This window comes from Schistocerca gregaria, chromosome X (genome assembly GCF_023897955.1).
Source record: "Schistocerca gregaria isolate iqSchGreg1 chromosome X, iqSchGreg1.2, whole genome shotgun sequence".
Lineage (NCBI taxonomy): Eukaryota > Metazoa > Arthropoda > Insecta > Orthoptera > Acrididae > Schistocerca > Schistocerca gregaria.
The window spans coordinates 583,317,327-583,341,014 of NC_064931.1; positions in this window are offsets into that span (position 1 = coordinate 583,317,327).

Sequence of the window (23,688 nt, forward strand, 5' to 3'; positions counted from 1 at the left end):
TCAAACTCTTCATTTGGACACACTTAATAACATACTGAGACATTCCTTGTTCATCTTCTATGCCACTTCAACCAGTTGACATAGCAGTTAACAGGTACACATTACATCACATTTGAAACTGGTATCAAAAGCATTACTAGCATTAATGTGGCTTAACAAAATTTCCTTTCATTTCCTTTCCTGTCCTATTTATCAGCTTCTTCTTATGAACAACTAAAAATTCTCAAGAAGTGGAGACCAATATGCATAATTCCAATTCATATCATCCAGGCCATCTCAACTACTATCTCAGATTTGAATGAAATTTGGCTTATGTATTGTTCTGTCTTTGGAGTTAACTGACCATACCAAATTTAGAATGTTATGTCTGTTTTAATTTTACAGTACTTCATAGTTCAAAAGTTTTGTTGTTCTTAACACTGAGTTCAGAATGCTCAAAGCAGCACGTGCTGACATTCTGAAAACAAAGGACAATTTTTTTCATGATATTAACAATTTGAAATTTGGCGGTTCTGTCCTCTATAATGTAGAAAAAAGTCTCATATCTTTAGATAAAACCACCAACACAGAGATAATGTATACTTACATTTTTATACAGTGGAAAGTACAGAAATGGATAATAATATGTAAATGGTAGATCACTCCTCACCACACAGAATAGGCATTGATACAAAAGGCAGTAGCCATTGTGTGAGAATTGTTATGTGAGAATTCTTTTGAGAAAGCACTTTGCCGGGGAGCTTAAATATTTCAAATATTCTGTTTTTTTGTGCCTGGGGACTCACCACCTCCTCTGTGTGGTTAGTAGCAGCCTATCGTTTCCATATTGTTGTTATACTTATTTACATTTTTTTTATTTTATAATGTGCTAAAACCTTGGTTCACCATTATGTTGTATATAACATGCAAGGAAAAGGGGCAATCCTTAAAATTTATTTATCCAAAATAATTCGCAAGTCATGCGCTATCTCATGGAAAAATAAAATTAATGAGGCTCTTGTTGCTATGTTCTTTTTTGTATTTGCAACAAATAATTCCATAATTTTTTCTTGAGAACAGAAAACAAACTATAGAAACTCCTACTCATGCAGATATACTTAAAAATTGGTTTTTTTCAGACACTTTATGTTATAGGGCAAATAATCAAATCTTTTCTTTAGTAGTGGGTTATAAATATAATTTTTCCCCTCTAGTGTTGTAGCTGTACATATCACTGTTTCTCCAAAACTGTGATGGGTTATGTATGCCAAATTTCATAAGCAAATATATATAGTGTGAGAGTGGAGTTAAAATACATAATCCCTTGAAGGGGTACCTGTATGACCACCACATAATTATTCTCACTGCTCACTTTCATGCAGTCAGTAATTTGTAAGTGGTAAATTACTCCAGGAAATTATACTGTATGACATTACTGAGTGGAAATATGCAAAAGATGTCAGAAAGTTGCTTTATTTATTTCCAAGACTGGCAGTTGTATGCAGAGCAAAAGTAACTACACTTAATTGTTTGAGAAGCTCTACCCTATTTCCTGGGTCCTATTCATGTGCTACATCAGTTTCTGGTCTGACTCTGTTTGTTGTACAGAACAGAATAGCTTACATTGAATTTTCTTAAAATTGAGAGAGAGCCCATTTTCAGAGAACCACCTAATAATTCTTTAACAAACATCATTAACAATACCTGGTTGCTTTCTCCAAAGGGGATTACACCACTAGTAGTGTCTCTAAAAATCACCAATAATGCTTGTTGAAAGTTAAGTGGAAGGTCATTCACATATACACTCCTGGAAATTGAAATAAGAACACCGTGAATTCATTGTCCCAGGAAGGGGAAACTTTATTGACACATTCCTGGGGTCAGATACATCACATGATCACACTGACAGAACCACAGGCACATAGACACAGGCAACAGAGCATGCACAATGTCGGCACTAGTACAGTGTATATTCACCTTTCGCAGCAATGCAGGCTGCTATTCTCCCATGGAGACGATCGTAGAGATGCTGGATGTAGTCCTGTGGAACGGCTTGCCATGCCATTTCCACCTGGCGCCTCAGTTTGACCAGCCTTCGTGCTGGACGTGAAGACCGCGTGAGACGACGCTTCATCCAGTCCCAAACATGCTCAATGGGGGACAGATCCGGAGATCTTGCTGACCAGCGTAGTTGACTTACACCTTCTAGAGCACGTTGGGTGGCACGGGATACATGCGGACGTGCATTGTCCTGTTGGAACAGCAAGTTCCCTTGCCGATCTAGGAATGGTAGAACGATGGGTTCGATGACGGTTTGGATGTACCGTGCACTATTCAGTGTCCCCTCGACGATCATCAGAGGTGTACGGCCAGTGTAGGAGATCGCTCCCCACACCATGATGCCGGGTGTTGGCCCTGTGTGCCTCGGTCGTATGCAGTCCTGATTGTGGCGCTCACCTGCACGGCGCCAAACACGCATACGACCATCATTGGCACCAAGGCAGAAGTGACTCTCATTGCTGAAGACGACACGTCTCCATTCGTCCCTCCATTCACGCCTGTCGCGACACCACTGGAGGCGGGCTGCACGATGTTGGGGCGTGAGCGGAAGACGGCCTAACGGTGTGCGGGACCGTAGCCCAGCTTCATGGAGACGGTTGCGAATGGTCCTCGGCGATACCCCAGGAGCAACAGTGTCCCTAATTTGCTGGGAAGTGGCGGTGCGGTCCCCTACGGCACTGCGTAGGATCCTACGGTCTTGGCGTGCATCCGTGCGTCGCTGCGGTCCGGTCCCAGGTCGACGGGCACGTGCACCTTCCGCCGACCACTGGCGACAACATCGATGTGCTGTGGAGACCTCACGCCCCACGTGTTGAGCAATTCGGCGGTACGTCCACCCGGCCTCCCGCATGCCCACTATACGCCCTCGCTCAAAGTCCGTCAACTGCACATACGGTTCACGTCCACGCTGTCGCGGCATGCTACCAGTGTTAAAGACTGCGATGGAGCTCCGTATGCCACGGCAAACTGGCTGACACTGACGGCGGCGGTGCACAAATGCTGCGCAGCTAGCGCCATTCGACGGCCAACACCGCGGTTCCTGGTGTGTCCGCTGTGCCGTGCGTGTGATCATTGCTTGTACAGCCCTCTCGCAATGTCCGGAGCAAGTATGGTGGGTCTGACACACCGGTGTCAATGTGTTCTTTTTTCCATTTCCAGGAGTGTATATTGAACAGGAATGGACCAAATATCAAACACTGTCGGACTCCCTTTGTCATTTCTTCACAGTCACCAAATTTTTCTACTGTTCCAACCTTATTTGAATAATTCATCACATTATTTTGAATACTGTTGCTGCAGCAGTTTGCTATTAACATCATTAAATATATTGATAATGAGAAGGAGAAAGGAGTGATAGTGCTGACAGAAAAGGTGATAGAACATTTAAGTATAACATTAGAGTTAAAGTAAACCAGTGATGTGTGGATTACAGAAGGAGGGACACATTGACAAACATAGTGGGATTCAAGTACACCCCTCAAAGAAGACAAAGAGGAAGAAAAAAAAAAAGAAGAAGAAAAAAAAAGCAAAGTGAATAAGTATCCCATTGCCAATATGGATAAATGTATTATTAAACAGCAATTTTTATGAGATGTTCGTATCACAAAAACATCACTTATCAGAAGAAATATCATCTTTTTGAAAATGGCAGCTTTTACCACAAAGAATTTTTGTATCCCATTTTATATTTTTGTTTTTATTTACAGCATGCTTCTTAACTGCTGGCTGAGGCACATTACACATGTGTGCTCATTCATTTAATCCATGACCTCTCTTTAGATATATTGTTACAGCCAAATGCAGTTTATTTGAGCTCCAGTTATCGTAACACCTTTCCATTGCCATACTGTATTAGAAAATAATTTTTTACTTAATAACTTAGAAGGAAGACATCAGAAAATTCACCATATCATTTCTAAACATTATGTTGCATTAGTAGTGCTAAATGATTATTATAAATGTGCTAAGTGCTTATTATATGACCATGTTCCTCAAATGGCACTAATACAATATTGGATATGCAACATTGCTATTTTGCCATTTCCATACAAATGAACCATAATGCGTACATATTCATGATTGTCTGAAAACTAAGATTATTTCATGTGTATTCACCCATAAAACTTTATGTTGTTACTTACCTTATAACAGTAATTCACTTTGCCACATAAACAAAAAGGTGAATGAAAGCTACAAAAAAAATCAACACTGTCTTCAGACAATCTGGTACTCAACACAAACAGATGATATGACTTCTACAGGGTATATACAGCCTCAGACAGCCAGGAGATCTGGGAAAAACCCGGAATTTTTTTGTCTGGGGGAAAACCAGGGAATTTTTTAGAATTCTGAAAATTTTTCATTGTTTTAGTGTTCAGTTAAATTTTTGTGATTTTAAATGGTAAGAAGCATTACTTTAACAAATAATATTCCTGTATCCTGCTTCTGCAGAATAATACTGCAGCAACAAAACATGAATGAGAGCGAAAAAAAAAAAAAATGAAAATAAAATTTAAGTCACAAAGGAAATGTGCCATACACAACAACAAAACACAGTGTTCATACAAGTGTCTGCCAATAGCAACGTGTGTAAAAGGCTTTAGGAAGACTATTCAATGCTTTTTAAAAAGAAACTGCTTCTGATGATCGTATGTGACAGCTGTTTACATTAGATTCGCTTTAATTTAACAGTTTACGTGTACGAACATAAGGGCATCCTGCGTCATCGTACCTGCGCAAGCACAGTGACGCCTGTTATCTGGCGCTCTCTGGCAACTGCTGAAACAAACCTATTTTTCACAAGTGATGGGAAAATATTGCGAATGATGGTTTGAAAAGCATTGCTTTCAAAGTAAATTTCCCTTTATGCAAGATGAACTATGTGCTACAATGTACAACAAATTTCTTAAATCACAGAGCGTTTCAATCTCATTTAAAAATAAACTCTTTGGGGATGACCATTTAGAAGAATTTCGAGCCCAGAAGATCAGACATTTACGTTGTTACTAAAAATTTTACTGGCACGTATGTGAAACTTTTCTTTTCTTGTAGCAACAATATATATATTAATTTAAACCATTAACTTTTCTTATTTTTGTTTCGCGCTACTTAAGAGTGATCTTGCTATTGGCTGATTACATCAGGTGCCCTATGCTATCATCAGCTGGCGAGATCATGTGACATGAGCTGTGACTGGCTTACAAAAGTATGTCGCAAACTCAATTTCAATGCTTCGGAAAGTAACATACGGTGTTTGGTGGAATTCGAATTTATACCTTCATAACAGGAAAATATGCAGAGTAAGTACTGCTGCACATCAAAGATCTTTCCAATTTGTATTTCTTTCTCATGTGTTTCATTTTCTAAAGTGCCGGGAAATTCTTCGTTGGTGTACGAAAACATAAACCATCAAAGGATTGGTAAGTTTTACAGTGCCGAGGAAAAGTATACTTTCAATTAATACAGAGAAAGTGTATTTTCACCCGGGAGAAAGTGTATTTTCAACAGGGAAATCAATGAAAAATCCAGGTTTTTTTTCCTTGTCCATGTATACACACTGTCCTAGAAGGATACAATTTGTGCTGACCATATTAAATGTCATTTATGACAAGAGGTTCGAATTTTATAGCAGCGATACAAATTTAGAGCCTGTGCTATATAGGCAACTCTCCGTTAAATGTGTAGCATGTGATAGTGCTCCACTCTTAAGTATAATGTTGTGTATGCTGTCACTACCTCCCTGCCATCCTGAAAAGGTCTTCAGTATTCATCTTCTGTGGTGTGAAAATTACACACCTGGTTTCTATTATGATTGTGTTTTTATGTTTCATGCCAGTGCCATGTTCTAGCTATAGTTATTCACAGAGATGACATTAGTAGGGAAAGATGAGCAGGTGCACTCAGAAAATATATGGGAGAATAGGATAGAAGAAACAGTACCTTAAGTGAGAGACACTGGAAACATGCCTGCAGAAAGAGAAATAGTTGTCCTGTGTGTTCTCTACATGACAAATAAATCAGGGATAGGTTAAGTGAGTATTTTTCAGTGATACTCATCTGTTATTGTTGTGATGCTGTGCCGTTTTATGTATTGTGTGTGAGTGGTATTGTTGTATGAAGTTGTCTTGGGTGTTTATATGCTGAGTTCATTCCCATGTTTTTATGTGTAGGATATGTCATTCATTTCTTTGTTAGTTTATAGCTGCTCTTATGATGCAGAATGCATGCAATTGTAAATTTTTTTGGAATAGTAATTTCTCATTTTCTATTAGTATTCATGAAGTCAGTTGTATTTTAGATTTTTTGGATGTGTATTATTCACAGAGCCATTTTTCTGTTGCAAACATAATGTTAAATAAATTAAAATTTGATTTTCACATTGAACATTTATGCTGTTTTGTCAGTGATACATTAATATGTTTGGCAGATTGATGACTTGATGCTCAGCACTTTCATTCTGTTATGATGTGTCAGTACACTATGGGTTCATTAATTCGTTAATGTAGCCTCCAGTGAATTGTTCTGTTACTTGACATGTTTATATTACTTCCATTTTCTTAATATAATTAATAATTTTTATAAAATGGAGCAATATGTAGCACTTCAGTATGTTTTAGACTGCAAACATGTTTATAAATGTTAAGTAAACTCATTTTGTGGTTCGTCTGTCTACTGTTAAAGTATTAACTATTGTTCAATATCAGTGCCTTTGTAGATTTCAGAGAGCATCACATATCTTCCATTAATGCTCCCTTGTGAATGACCATTTGTCTGTATTTGTTGTGTAAGATGGTCTTTGTTTGTAAATAATGAAAGGAGCCGATACAACCACTCACTGTACTGGGAAGGTGCTGAGTGTGCTACAGCATGCAGCTGTGTCTATTCACACTACAGACAGGGACTGCTGTATCGTGAATAATACACAGCCAAAAAAATGTAAACTGCAACTGACTTCATGAATACTGATAGAAAATGAGAAATTACTCTTCCAGAAAAACTTACAATTGCATGCATTCTGCATCATAAGAGTAGCTATAAACTAACCCGGTTCTACAAAACAGGCTGGATCATATTCCAACACATAGACGAGCATAACCCACCAGTCACTTTATGAGTTATATTCTGATGCAGTCCGTGGGAACAAGTGATACCAGCCTTTCAGTATTGCACTGAGGCCTGAAGCCATGCTGATATCCTGAGATAATATTTTTTTGTTAAAGAAATCAGTTAATTGTGGTGGAACTAGTTTTCCAATGATTTTTGAAAAACCTGAAAGGAGTGACACAGGCCTATAGTTGACCGTCTGCTGCCGATTGCCCTTTTCGTAAAAGGGTACAACTTTTGCAGTTTTTAAATGTTGCGGGAAAATACCACTTGATAGTGAAGAACTGCATATATCTAGCAGTGGTGCGACTATCACTTCAGCTGATACTTTTATAATATAGTCTGGCACATTGTCAACTCAGGACGTTTAGTCTGCAATTCACAGAGGGTTCATCAAACCACTTTCAAGCTATTTCTCTACTGTTCCACTCTCGAAGAACACACACGTAACATGAACACTTTCAGTATAAGCTCTGATTTCTCTAATTGTATTTTGATGATCGTTTCTCCCTATGTAGACGGGCAGCAACAAAATATTTTCACACTGAGGATAAGGTTAATGATTGAAATTTCATGAAAAGATCATGCCTCAATTGAAAAGGCCTTTGTTTTAACGACTGTCACTCTAATTCACATATAATCTCCCATGGCACTCTCTCCTCTATTTTGTGATCATACAAAATGTACTGCCCTTCTTTGAACTTTTTCCATGACCTCTGTCAGATCAATATGATGCATATCCCACACCACACACCAGTACTTTCTAAATGTTCTGCCAATAAATCAAAGACTTTGGGCTGTGCAGGATAGTCATGCGGTCTGCAGCGCCTTGCCACAGTTCGCATGGCTACCCCCATCGGAGTTTCGAGTCCTCCCTCAGGCATGGGTGTATGTTGTCATTAGTGTAAGTTAGTTTAATTTAGATTAAGTAGGTCTAGGGACCAGTGACCTTAGCAGTTTAGTCCCATAAGCACTTACCACATATCGAATGGGACAAAAAAAGTCTTTGGTTTGCATTATTCATGTGATCAGTACAATTTAAGCTATTGTTAATAGTAATCCCTAAGCATTTAGTTGAATTGACAGTCTTTAGATTTGTGTGATTTATCATGTAACCACAGTTTAGCAGATTCCTTATGGTACTCATGTGGGTGATTTCACATTTTGCTCTGTTTAGAGTCAGATATCTCTTTTAGCACCATTCAGATATCTTGTCTAAATATTTTTACAATAAGTTTTGATCATCTGATGACTACAGGGTATTAAATGACAACATTATCTGCAAACGATGTAAGAGGTGTTTTCAGATCATGTCCTAAATCTTTTATGTAGATCAGAAACACCAGAGGGCATATAATATTTCCTCACGGAACGACAGACATTACTTCTAGTTTACTTGATGTCTTTCCATCAATTACCATGAACTTGACCATTCTGACAGGAAACCATGAATCCAGTTACATAACTGGTATGATATTTGATAGGCACAAAATTTGATTACAAGTTGTCTATGAAAAATGGTGTCAAAAGCCTTCTGAAAATCTAAAAATATAAAGCAGATTAATGAATGCAACAAGCGACTCTAATGTGGAGTACATTTGAATGATGATAGTTATTGGTTTAGTAGGTAGTGTAGCTTGTGTGTAAACCTGCACCAAGCTTGGTACAGGTGGGATTTGTCATAGAGGTTGGTGTGATGTGGTTCGCAGTCTTACATTTGATCTTACTTCACAGCCATATACTGAGTTTCTGAATATTGGTCTTAGTGTTTTGCTTAATACATTTTCCACTGACTAAGATTGAGCTACTTGCTACACACATCAGCTCGTTGAACAGAATTCCTAAGGATGCAGGTTGGTACTGTTCAATTATTTTTTATGGAACTGTTATGAGAGAGGTTTATCTAAATATGTGGAGCAACAAACAAAGAGAAAATGTTGCTGATTTTTCAGTGCTAAAATGAGCATGCGAGTACAGTTTATGAAGAAGGGTATACAGTAATTGTGCGTGAACTGATTGAAATGACAGTTGACAGATCATAAACGCAGCTTGACAATTGTCCCACAAAGACTATATTGTTGCCACTGAAGCAAAGCAAGTGTGTATAGGAACCCTTTTTTCTCTAAAGAATTAAAGAATTTACTTCAACTTCTGTGGTGAAGGAATTTCGGAAGGTTGTGTTTAGTAACTGTGCTTTGGCAGCACTGTCATCTGTAATTGCATAGAGGAGGCATTAATTTTGTGTTTCTGGTAGCGTACTTCACGTACCACCAGAATGTCTTTGGATTCTCTGCCAGTTTTCAAGAAAAACTTTCGCTGTGGACATTCTTTTACTGTGCTATAAGGGCATTAATCAGTTGGACAGTGAAACTCAAGTTTCAAGTGATGGTGTAATGACAACCTAAGGAAAATTTACTGTTACATAATAGTCTGATTATGTAATTACAGCTCTCCCAAATTCAATCTCATACAGTGCATGGAAAAAACGAACTATTTGTATCTTTCCGTGTGAGCTCTGATTTCCCTTAATTTATTACGATGATCATTTCTCCCTACGTAGGTTGGCGTCAAAAAAATATTTTTGCTTTTGGTGGACAAAATTGGTGACTGAAATTTTGTGAGAAGATTCTGCCGTAGTAAAAAATGGCTTTTTGTAATGATGTCCACCCTAAATCCTGTATCCTTTCAGTGACACCCTCTCTCCTATTTCGTGAGAATACAAAATGTGCTGTCCTTCTTTGAACTTTCTCCATGCACTCAAGAAGTCCTATCTAGTGAGGATCCCACACCATGCAGCAGTATTCTCAAAGAGGATGGAGAAGTGTAGTGTAGACAGTCACTGCAGTAGATCTGTTACATTTTCTAAGCATCCTTCCAATAAAATGCAGTCTTCAGTTATCCTTTCTCACTTCATTTTCTATGTGATCCTTCCAATTTAAGTTGTTTGTAATTTTAATTCCTAGGTATTTAGTTGAATTTACAGACTTTAGATTTGAATGATTTATCATGTAACCAAAGTTTAATGGCTTCTTTTTAGCACTCATGTGCATAACCTAACACTGTTCATTATTTATTTTCATTTGGCAATTTTTCAACCATTTTCTAAATCATTCTGTAATTTGGGTTGTTCTTCTGATGACTTTACTATCTGATAAATGACAGCATCATCTGCAAACAACCTAAAACAGCTGCTCTGATTGTCTCCTAAATTGTTTATGTAGAACAGCAAAGGACCTGTAACACACCTTGGGGCATGCCACAAGTCACATGTTTTACTTGATGATTTTCCATCAATTACTATGAACTTTGACCCCTCAGACAGGAAATCACAAATCCAGTCACATAACTGAGATGATATTCCATAATCACGCAGTTTCTCTACGAGCTGCTTGTGTGGGACAATATTAAAAGCCTTCAGGAAATCTAGAGGTACAGAATCAATTTGAAATCCCATTTCAATAGCACTCAGCAATTCATGTGAGTAAAGAGCTAGTAGTGTTTCACAAGAATGACATTTTCTAAATCTGTGTTGACTGAGTGTCAACAGACCGTTATTTAGAGGTAATAGATAATTTTCGAACACAGTGTATGTTCGAAAATCATGTTGCATGTTGATGTTAATGATATTGGACTGTAATTTAGTGTACTGTTCCTACTACCTTTCTTGAATATTGATGTGACCTGTGCAGCTTGGCAGTCTTTGGGTACAGATCTTTCATCAAGCGAATGGTTGTATATGATTGTTAAGTGTGGAGCTAAAGTATCAGCAAACTCTGAAAGGAACCTAACTGGTGCACAGCGTGGACTGGAAGACTTGCTTTTGTTAAGTAATCTAGGGTGCTTCACTACTCTGAGGATATCTGCTTCTACGTTACTAATGTTAGCAGCTGTTCTTGATTCAAATTCTGGAATTTACTTCATCTTCTGTGGTGAAGGAATTTCGGAAGATTGTGTTTAGTAACTCTGCTTTGGCAGCACTGTCATCTGTAATTGCATAGAGGAGGCATTAATTTTGTGTTTCTGGTAGCATACTTCACATACCACCAGAATGTCTTTGGATTTTCTGCCAGGTTTCAAGACAAACTTTCGCTGTGGAAACTATTATAAGCATCTTGCATTGAAGTCCACGATAAATTTCAAGTGTCTTTAAAAGATTTCCAATGTTGGAGATTTTGCATTCATTTGAATTTATCACATTTTTTCATTGTTTCTGCAACAGTGTTCTGACACGTTGTGTGTACTAAGGAGAGACAGCTCCATCGTTTGTTGATTTATTTAGTATAAATCTCTCAATTCCTACCAATACCTTTTCTTTGAATTCAAGCCACATCTGGTCTACACCTGCATTTTTAATTTGGAAGGATTGGAGATTGCCTCTCACTAAAGAGTCAAGTGAATTTTATGTGCTTTTTTGAATAGGTATATTTTTCCTTTACTTGTGGAGAATTTGTAGGTTACAAAATTCAACCTCGCTGTGACAACCCTGTGTTCGCTAATCCCTGTATCTATTTTGATGCTTGTTATTAGTGCAGAATTATTTGTTACTAAGAGGTGAAGGTCACTGTTTCTGTTTTTGTTGAAATATTAGTGTATTACCTAGACATCCACACAAGAAACTCTTACAAGAAGTACAGATTGAAAAGTTTTATATAGCCTAGATTATAAGTACTTGTACATCAAAGCATGCTATGCAAACCAACTGTCCAAAAAAAGGTACAGTACAGAATGTGATTTATATAAGTAACATATGAAGTCTATTGTGATAACAGACATATCATCTCCAAATACTGGACTCGCATTTGGGAGGACGACGGTTCAATCCCGTCTCCGGCCATCCTGATTTAGGTTTTCCGTGATTTCCCTAAATCGTTTCAGGCACATGCCAGAATGGTTCCTTTGAAAGGGCACGGCCGATTTTCTTTCCCAATCCTTCCCTAACCCGAGCTTGCACTCCGTCTCTAATGACCTCATTGTTGACGGGACATTCAACACTAACCACCACCACCACATCTCCAAGTACTACAATATTACTAAATATTAATTTTGTAGTTGTTATGTACAACTTGCAATATGTAAAATCAAACAGTGGATACTCCAGGATGGAATAATGACTGTATTATGAAAAGGATTCATTGCTGCACACCATAAAGTGGAGATGTTGAGTTGCAGACAAGCACAATAAAAAGACTGTGAAGCTTTTGACCAAAAGACCTTCCTTCAGAAGATGACAATAGACACACACACACACACACACACACACACACACACACACACAGACAGAGAGACATTCTCACTATTATGACTCTCACACACACGAGGCCACTGTCTGGCCACTGAGGATAGACCACAAGCAACTGGGCCTGATGGGATAAGCAATGTGGGTGGTAAGAGTAAGGAGGAAGCTGGGACAGGAGGAGAAGAGGTAACAGGGTAGAGGTGGGGATCATAAAGTACTGGTTCTGGGACCATACAGGGTCATGGTGGGGAGAGTGTAGGCAGCTGGGTGCAGTCAGAAGTTAGATTTTGGGAGGGGGAGGTTATTGGAAAAGGGTGAGAAGGCAAAAGACTGTGGGTGTACTGGTGTAATAGAAGGCTGTGTATTGATCGAGTGGGAGCAGGTGGGTGAAGGACAGTGACTATCGATGGTTGAGCCCAGGAGAGTACTGGAATGTAGGATATATTGCAGGGAGAGCTCCCATCTTTGCAATTCAGAAAACTGGTGTTGGTAGGAAGGATACTGATGACACAGGCTGCGGAGCAATCTTTGAAGTGAAGAACATTGTGTTCTATAGCATGTTCAGTGACTGGGTGGTCCAACTGTATCCTGATCAAAGATAGACAGTGGCCATTCATGTGGACAGAGAGATTGTTGGTTTTCCTGCCCATGTGGAGCACAGCACAGCTGTTGCAGCTTACCATGTGGATCACATAACTGCTTTCATAGGTAGTCTAGTTTTTGATGGGGTAGGTGATGTTTGTGACTGGACTGGAGTAGATGGAGGTGGGATGATATATGGGACAGGACGTTTGTGCAAGTCTATTGCATGGATATGAACTTTGAGGCAAGGGGCTGCGAGTAGGGGAAGAGTAGGGACGGAAAAGGATATTGTGTATGTTTGGTGGGTGGTGAACACTACCATGGTAGGGGTGAAAAGGATAGTGAATAGGACACTCGTTTCAAGCCACAACTAGAGGTAGCTGAAACCCTGATGAAGAATCTGATTTAGTTGTTCCTTTCGTGGATGGTACTGAGTTAAGAGGGAAATACTCCTTTCAGGCCAGATGGTGGGAGTTTAGGAGGTGGTGGGTGACTTGTGAGATAAGATATGGAAGATATGTTTCAGTACAATTTTGGGAGAGTAATTTTGGTCTGTGAAGGCTTCAGTGGGACCCTTGGTGTATTTTGAGAGAGACTGCTTACCGCTACAGATGTGATAAGACACAGGTGACTAGGCTCTGTGGAAGGGACTTGTTAGTATGGAATAGGAAGAAGCTGTCGAAGTGGACTTATTGCTGGTGGTTGGTAGGTTACATATGGATGGAGTTAATGATGTCAACATAGAGGAAGGTGTCTTGTTGGGTTGAGGAGAACCCAGTGAAGCAAATGGGGGAGAAGGCTTTGAGGTTTTGGAGGAATGTGGATAGGATGTCATCATCCTCAAACCAGATTACGGAGATGTCATCTGTGAATTTGAACCAGGTCAGGGGTTTGGGATTTTGGGTGGTTTTGAAGGATTCCTCTAGATGGCCTATGAATAGGTTAGTGCAAGATGGTGTCATGTGGGTGCCCATTGCTGTACTTCAAATTTGTTTGTTGCTGATGCCTTCAAAGGTGAAGTAATGATGGGTTAGGATATAGTTGGCTGTGGTGACCTGGAAAGAGGTTGTAGGTTTGGAATCCATCAGACCCCGGGTTGAGAAAGGTAGTGTTCAATAATGGCAAAGCAAAAGGCATTGGGGATATTAGTATAAAGGAAGTGGCATCAATAGTAATGTGCAGGGTATTGCGTGGTAAAGGAACAGGAACTGTGGAGAGTTGGTGGAGGAAATTGCTGGCGTCGTTTTATGGGAGGGAAGGTTGTGGGTGATAAGTGGAATCCATCAGACCTTGGGAAAGGTAGTGTTCAATAATGGCAAAGCAAAAGGTATTGGGGATATCAGTATAAAGGAAGTGGCATCAATAGTAAGGGGCAGGGCATCGCGTGGTAAAGGAACAGGAACTGTGGAGAGTTGGTGGAGGAAATGGTTGGTGTCTTTTTATGGGAGGGAAGGTTGTGGGTGATAGGTGGAACATGTGGCTCTGTGAGATCAGAGAAGGTTGCAGGTAATAGGCAGAAGGTGTTGGTCTATGAAAGCAGAGACTCTCAGTGGCGGCACAGCATCTGGTCACAATGGATGGTTGGGTGTGTTGACTTTATGAAGCATTTAGATGGTAGGAGAATGGGGAGTGGTAAGTGTGAGGAAGGAGAGAGAGAGAGAGAGAGAGAGAGAGAGAGGCTCAAGGGAGAGGTTCTGGGATGGGCATAAGGATTTGAAGAGAGACTGGAATTCCTGTTTGTTTCAGTGGGGCCACTATGGCAGGGTTTGTTGATGGACGAATCTGAGAGCTGACGGACACATACCAAGTAATTGTTGTGGTTCAAAACAACAGTGGGGGAGCCTACGTCAGCAGGTAGGATTATAAGATCAAGGCACACAGTCATTTTACTCCTTGTGTTTTTACTTGTCTCCTTGTCTGCTCCTTCCTCCCCTCCTCCACTTCTCTCTCTGTTTAACCTTCGGACTGCAGCTAACTGCCCTACACTCTCCCCACCACATCCATGTATGCTCCCAAAAGCAGCACTTGACCATCCCCTATCCCTACCCTTCTATCCCCCCCTCCCTTCCCCCCTCCCATCATGCACATTGTTCGCAGTCTGCCCTCTCAGCGAGAGACAGTGGTCAGGTGTGTGACCATTTTGTGTGTGTGTGTGTGTGTGTGTGTGTGTGTGTGTGTGTGTGTGTGTGTGTGTGTGAGTGTTTGTGTGTGCGCGCATCTGTATATTTGTGTTGTTGACTTCAGAGAAAGACCTTTTGGCTCAAAAGCTTACTTATTTAGAAGTTTTTTCGTTGTTCCTCTCTACGATGCAACATCATTACTATATTATTATTGCATCAGATGTAATTTCTGTTCTGTCAGCGTATCAGAAGTTGCAGTTTTTGCATCAAGTACTTTTCTGTTGCTGTGAAATGTCATAGGCTGCTATTTTCCCATCAGATCTTTTGCTTTTGCTCTGGAACATCATAGGATGCTGTTTTCTCTTCAAATGTTTTTCTTCCACTCTGGGACATTGGAGGTCACAGTTTTTCTATCTGTAATATTGGGAGTCCCATTTTTTATGTTCTCTAGTCTCACCCACATACTTCTTTTATGCTGTGACTCTGGGTACAAATGAAAGAATTTGTTCTCGATTGTTGATCATCTTGTGAGACAGACAGAAAAGTTGACTTCTTATTATCATTATCGTGACCAATCTTCATAAGTATATACAGTTTGTGGCTTGCAGGGATCATTGGAAAGAGGATCAGCCACAAGAACCTGCAGTTTCGATCAGGCTCTGTTTGCAAAAATATTTATTTCACTTCTTAAAATACAATACAGTGGTTGCTGGCCATTAGCCAGTGATTATGTTAAGTCTTGCACAGTTGAAAGCCCACCCCCTTCACCCTCAACCCCTAATTCTGTAGAGCTCTAATTTATGTAATATTGAAATTCTGACATTTTATTTACAAGCCTTTGAAAATTCATAAAATTCAGCGTTGCTTTACAACATGACCCTAACAGGTCCTCCACTTACTGCACGCTCTTTATTATTCCCAAAAAACTGATGACTTGCTCATATCCTTCCGGCCGGCAAGAGGACTTCCGTTGTCGTACTTGACCGATAGGAGTATGTAAGTCAGAGTCTGTGCCGGTTGTGTGACACCTCTATGTACAGCATCTGCCATCGAGATCCCATCCCACTGATACAAGCTGACCTGCAGTTGATTCCTTAAAACTTCAGACTCCTCAAGAGGACTAAGACGTCAGTCCATAGCATTTCTTAACCAACTGAAAATACACACCTCCACCTTTTACCTTCTTCCTAAGATCTATAAACCCAGTCACCCTGATCATCCCATAGTTGCTGGCTTCAAAGCACCCACCAAAGGTGTACCTCCCTTAGTTGATCAACACTTGCAACCAATAGTATGAAGACTTTGCTCCTATATTAAAGACACCAATCATTTCCCAGAGCATCTAAAATCTGTGCCTGTCCCATTGTGCCACACATCCTGCTTGTTGCCATTGATTCCACCTCCTTTAATACAAACAAGTGCATGCTCTGTCTGCTGCTGAACATTTCCTCAACCAGCACCCACCTTATTCCAAATCAATGATGCCCTTCCTACTCACCTTCATCAGCTTTAACCTTACACTAATTACTTTACCTTTGAGGGGCAGATGTATAAGCAGATCAGGGGCATGGCCATGGTAACCAGGATGGCTCTTCCTATGCCAACATTTTCATGGGTCACTTGGATGCTTTCCTGGTGTCCACAAGCCTTTAGCCATTGGTTTGGTTTAGATACAGTGATGACATCTTTGCAATATGGACTCATAGCGAGGCTGGCCTGTAAAAGATTCTCCCAATTAAATGTCACATGGTCCTATTCTGAATCCCATGCCACTTTTCTTGATGTTGACCTGGTCATCACCAAGGATCAGCTGAACACTTCTGTTCAAACTAAAGGGGACCTAGACGTCACTTTCGTTCACATTAGGCAAGTGAAGCATCATGGTTGTTTTTTACACTAGTATTTTTAAAGATAATAAGACAAAAAAATTAATAATAATTGAAATGAAACTTTAACTAAATAATTAGTATATTGTGACCTCTGTATGACAAAAATTTGAACACTGCTGCATTAAAAATAGTGAGAAGATTGATTTTTCTCTTATATATTGAATTGTGTGTGAATTTTATACTAGGCATACTGTACTTTCACACAATTAAAATGCTGTGCTCCTAATGTACATTATCAGATATTTATTTCTCAAATTAAGGCCTATGTTTGATACAAGCAGACTTCTTGTGGTATCCTTGGCACTATACTGGCCGCAACTTTGTCTTCACTGGATGTTATTACAGCACCAACTCATCTGAAAAGCAGATTTCCTGGGCCACCATATCCAATTATGGTACTACTGATCCCTCCCAAAAATCTTAGGAATGCACCTATTGTCATTCAGTATTTCCTTGACTTGAAAGTATTAATCAGCTTATTTGACACGGCTGTTACTTCTTAAATTATGCTTGGAAATGAGGACCGTTATGACTGACATTTTGTCCACCACATCTAGAATACCTCTTCATCTCCCTCTAAACCTCCACAATATCCTTGCCAGATCCTGCACTCCTGCACCCATTTCGCAGCTCTATGGGTCCTACCCTTGTGACCATCTCCATTGAAAGACCTGCCCTATGCAGCCTCCTACCATCACCTATACCAGTTCTGTAGCTGGCAGAGCATGTACTACCAAAGGGAAAGCCATCTCTGAAATGACACATCTCCTATACCAGCCATTACATGAACACTGTTCAGCTTTTTACATGGGCGTGACAACCACCAAGTCACCAGTTTGTATGAATTGACATAGACAGAGCGTGTATACTGACAACACACAATATCCTGTAGCAGAGCTTTCTCTAAAACATGTCAGTCTTGAACATGTCATCTGTTTCAGCACATGACCCATCTTTATTCTGCCCCCAGACACCATTTCCTCAGAACTCCGCAGATGGGAACTGGCATTACAACCTGTCCTTGGTTCTCGCCACCCACCTGTTATTAATTTTTGTTAATGTCTTTGCTTTCAGTATTCATTTCTTCACTCCCTTTTAGTTTTCAGTATCGTTGTTTTCTGACCTGTTTATTCCCCCCACCCCTAAGACATACTTATCTGTCTTTCCTTTTTAACTTGTGCAGGATGTTTTTGTCAGTTATGTCTGTATTGCATATTTCCTTATCTCCCACCTTTAACCTCTCATATTTTCAAATCTCATCTGGTGCAGTCCACAACAATCCATCTTTCCTTCTTATCCCACCCAGAAAAAAAAAAAAAAAAAGAAGAGAGGTATTGACACATTAGCGAAACAATGGCAAGAGACTGCTATTTGTTGTTACTTACACTGCTGCTTTCTTTGATAATGGTCAACAAGATCCAAACAATAGACTGCGTATGATAGAAGATGTTGTAACGAGAGTTCAGCAAAAAATTTTCTCCGTCTGAAAATCTTTGGAGACGCCTCTTTAGTACATTACATTCTGCACAGAAATTAGAGTCATCTTAGATTTAAAAACCTAGTCAATTGGAGTGGTCCATTTCTGACTGTATCACTATTAGGCACAAGAATAATACGAATATAAAAATGACATGTTATCTATATTCTTCCGCGTTTGCTGTTGTCTCACTCTAGTTTCATAGTTTATTAGGCAGACAGGATTTAAATGAGTTAGCAGTAAACACAAAAGAATACAAGGCAAAATATTTATATTTGTATTATTCTTATGGTGAAGAGAATACTGCATGTGATTCACAATTCATATAAGTTCCTATTAGCAACCGTCTCTTCTCACAGGTAGGAAAAAATTTAGAACGTAGAGTTGGCATATGGCAAACATCCCAAACAGTCTTGCCAATCTGATTTTTGTAGTACATTGAAATGCTGCTACATTCGAAGATGAAAAATAAGAATTTGTATTTACTTCGTAGAATAATGTATGTAAATGCAGTGGTCGAAACTTGGGGCGGAGGAAAAAACTTAAATTTATTTACTGACGCAGAGGTTTTGGCTCCCGTATTCATCTTTGTGTCTGCAAAGCATGCCTGTGTAGTACTACATATATTGAACAGCAGAAGTTAGTTGTGGCGGCACCTACCAACATTTTTCAGAACTTCCACTTACTTTACACTTGATTCTAAGCAGCAGTCTGTTTTTAGGATTATAAAAACCGGAAAAAAGTGAGGCTTAGATTCAAGTAAATACGGTATATGACATCCACAATGACAATTTTGTGGTGCTCTTGGTGATAACAAAACTGGAACACACATTTTAAAATTTAATAGTTTTTTGTTTCCTTTTTCATTAATACAGCAATATACACTGAAGAATCAAAGAAACTGGTATAGGCATATTCAAGTACAGAGATATGTAAAAAGGCAGAACACGGCTCTGCAGTCGGCAATGACTACATAAGACAACAAGTGTCTAGTGCAGTTGTTAGATCGGTTACTGCTGCTACAATGGCAGGTTATCAAGATTTAAGTGAGTTTGAATATGATGTTACGGCTGGTACACAAGCTATGGGACAGAGCTCTTCGCAACTCTGGAGATATACAGTTGTAGGTTCTCTGCAGTATGACTCTTTCAGAGTTTGAAAGCCATTAGCTTTGTTGCAGATCACAGTGTTTGAATATGTGATGTCCACAATGACAACTTTTTTTGTGTGGTGACATAGTTAGGATTCACATATTCAGATTTATCAGTTATTGTGTTTTCTTTACCAATAATACAATAATATATGTAAGAAAGATGTATGATTTGCATTAATTCTGTTTTGATATCTGAGTGTGACATAATTTACTCTACCCATGAAACAACTTAATGGGTTATACAAGTCACCAGTTGTTTACAGCAAGTTTATGTACATATATGTTATTCTTATACCATTTGCAACTTCCAGATTCACAGGCTCTGAAGCTGTACTTATGTTTGTTGAAGTGGAAAACACTCATCAGTGTAGGTGTCATTACCATATATACATTAATATTAATTTATAGATAATGACTTTGCAGCTCTCAGTGACTGTCTCATAACCTTCATTCATGTCTTTTGTCACTGTACTCATGTGTGGTTGTAAGAATGTTTGTGTTGTGCTTGAGTCATTATTTGTGTAAGTTCATTTTCTTTCTTTATGTCTTGAAATCTTCCGTCTTGATTCTTCATGTAATTTGAGGTAGCAGTATTTTAATTATATATTCTGTAAAAAATTGTAATTGAATTACGTTACTTTTTCAGTGTCCACTTGAACAGTTTGATATGTGGTTATTGAATAGTATTTATCTTCTGTATTAGGGACATCTTTCTTCATGTAAAGTCTTTTTCTTTGTTGTTTCATCATCTTGTTTGAGTTGTTAATACTTTACAGTGAGCAGGGTGTAAGATGATAGTCACTGAGTTTACGTGGCGAGGTTGTAGTGTGTCTATGGCTGTGTTCGAATGTGTTGGTGTAAGTGTGGTTGTTGTAGAGGGTAACTTTTCGTTTGAAGGTACATTTTTCTTCATGAGACAAGACCTCTCTTGATTCTTCATATTTGAGTCACAGCTAAAAATATGTTTCCAAATGAATTTGATGAAACAACTTAACAATACAAGGTGGAAGCTGTTTCTGCTGAAATGACCAGCATATCTTGTACTGTCTCCCTCATGAAAAGTAGCATAATGTCCAGATTAACCATTTAATCATTCTGGTCTATTTTCATTTTCTTCGGTGTTTCAACAAATTTCAGCAAGTTTACAACATGGTGTTCACAATGTCCCAGTTTCGGTGTTAATAAACCTGCAAGATGATTTGGTGGACTGTTGGTGGGCAAGCAGAATTCACTAACATCTACATCTACATCTACATGACTACTCTGCAATTCACATTTAAGTGCTTGGCAGAGGGTTCATCGAACCACAATCATACTATCTCTTTACTATTCCACTTCCGAACAGCGTGCGGGAAAAACGAACACTGAAACCTTTCTGTTTGAGCTCTGATTTCTCTTATTTTATTTTGATGATCATTCCTACCTATCTAGGTTGGGCTCAACAAAATATTTTCGCATTCGGGAGAGAAAGTTGGTGACTGAAATTTCGTAGAAAGGTCTCGCTGCGACGAAAAACATCTTTGCTGTAATGACTTCCATCCCAACTAGTGTATCATATCTGCCACACTCTCTCCCCTATTACGTGATAATACAAAACGAGCTGCCCTTTTTTGCACCCTGTCGATGTCCTCCGTCAATCCCACCTGGTAAGGATCCCACACTGCACAGCAATATTCTAACAGAGGATGAACGAGTGCAGTGTAAGCTGTCTCTTTAGTGGGCTTGTTGCATCTTCTAAGTGTCCTGCCAATGAAATGCAACCTTTGGCTCGCCTTCCCCACAATATTATCTATGTGGTCCTTCTAACTGAAGTTGTTCGTAATTTTAACACCCAGGTACTTAGTTGAATTGACAGCCTTGAGAATTGTACTATTTATCGAGTAATCGAATTCCAACGGATTTCTTTTGGAACTCATGTGGATCATCTCACACTTTTCGTTATTTAGCGTCAACTGCCACCTGACACACCATACAGCAATCTTTTGTAAATCACTTTGCAACCGATAATGGTCTTCGGATGACCTTACTAGATGGTAAATTACAGCATCATCTGCGAACAATCTAAGAGAACTGCTCAGATTGTCACCCACGTCATTTATATAGATCAGGAACAGCAGAGGTCCCAGGACGCTTACCTGGGGAACACCTGATATCACTTCAGTTTTACTCGATGATTTACCGTCTATTACTAAAAACTACGACCTTCCTGACAGGAAATCACGAATCCAGTCGCACAACTGAGACGATACCCCATAGCTCCGCAGCTTGATTAGAAGTCGCTTGTGAGGAACGGTGTCAAAAGCTTTCCGGAAATCTAGAAATACGGAATCAACTTGAGATCCCCTGTTGATAGCGGCCATTACTTCGTGCGAATAAAGAGCTAGCTGCGTTGCACAAGAGCGATGTTTTCTGAAGCCATGCTGATTACGTGTCAATAGATCGTTCCCTTCGAGGTGGTTCATAATGTTTGAATACAGTATATGCTCCAAAACCCTACTGCAAACCGACGTCAATGATATAGGTCTGTAGTTAAATGGATTACTCCTACTACACTTCTTGAACACTGGTGCGACCTGCGCAATTTTCCAGTCTGTAGGTACAGATCTATCGGTGAGCGAGCGGTTGTATATGAGTGCTAAGTAGGGAGCTATAGTATCAGCGTAATCTGAAAGGAACATAATCAGTATACAATCTGGACCTGAAGACATGCTCGTATCAAGCGATTTGAGTTGCTTCGCAACCCCTAAGGTATCTACTTCTAAGAAACTCATGCTAGCAGATGTTCGTGTTTCAAATTCTGGAATATTCCATTCGTCTTCCCTGGTGAAGGAATTTCAGAAAACTGCGTTCAATATCTCCGCTTTAGCGGAACAGTCGTTTGTAACAGTACCATCGGCACTGCGCAGCGAAGGTATTGACTGCGTCTTGCCGCTTGTGTACTTTACATACGACCAGAATTTCTTCAGATTTTCTACCAAATTTCGAGACAATGTTTCGTTGTGGAACCTATTAAAGGCACCTCGCATCGAAGTCCGTGCCAAATTTCGCGCGTCTGTAAATTTTAGCCCATCTTCGGGATTTCGCGTTCTTCTGAACTTCGCATGCTTTTCCATTGCCTCTGGGGCATGTAAGATGTAACTTTTGCTTACATATGTTCAGGAATCCATAGAGCCTGACTATTCAGGTAGCTGGTGCCATTAATTTCTTCATCTCTTTGTCTGGTAAACCAGAGTCCTTTAATAACCACCCTCTCTTCATGACTATGGCCTGTGTTGTATTGCAACTGAGCTTCCAGTATGCATCATCTTCTCATAAATGTAGCACATTCAGATTATAGTCTTCAGTGTTCAGAAGCAAAGTGGTATTTCCTTTGCCAGCTGGCAAGTAAACAAAGTCAAAATTCTCACACGATAAGCACAAGTCACTTTGTTGCTCGTGGCTAATTAAGATTTCAGTGGTTTAGGTTTTGCCAGTATATAGCTGGCACTTAGTGTGATGTTCTTATCTGCGTCATGAGAGAGATGATAAATGCACTACTCTTTTCCACTAATAACATAAAAAATTGCAAGACATCTTGGGGCTGGTGAAAAATTAAGGCCATTACTCAATGCTGCACAGACCCATTTTCCAGTTCTGGGATGGAGTGATTAACAGCTATTGTATGGCCTTATCATTCTCCACATCAGTTCCTCTGTGAAGTGATAGGTCAAACTTGTTACATTGCATAGACATCGTCTTGCACAAATTATCGTGCTGTTGTTCTGTCCATGGGGGCAGGCTTTTGATGTTGAAAGTAAGTAACAGTCCTTGTAGTCAGGTCGGAACAGCAGTTTCAAATGTGAAAGGATCCTCAAGTACCACCTGACATCACTCTGTCCCACAATGAGCCAGAGCTGCCTATCTCACCTTCTGCACAACATCACTTTGGCCCTCTCTGATTGGTGGCAGAAACTGCAATTGTGGCTATATAAACAGGAAATTGTGCCAGCCCCAGCAGTCAGTAGTTTTACTCCTGATGACAATGGCAAATATATCCATTGGAAGCTCATTAATTTTAATTGATTTGATGCTGTTTGAAAATCAAAAAG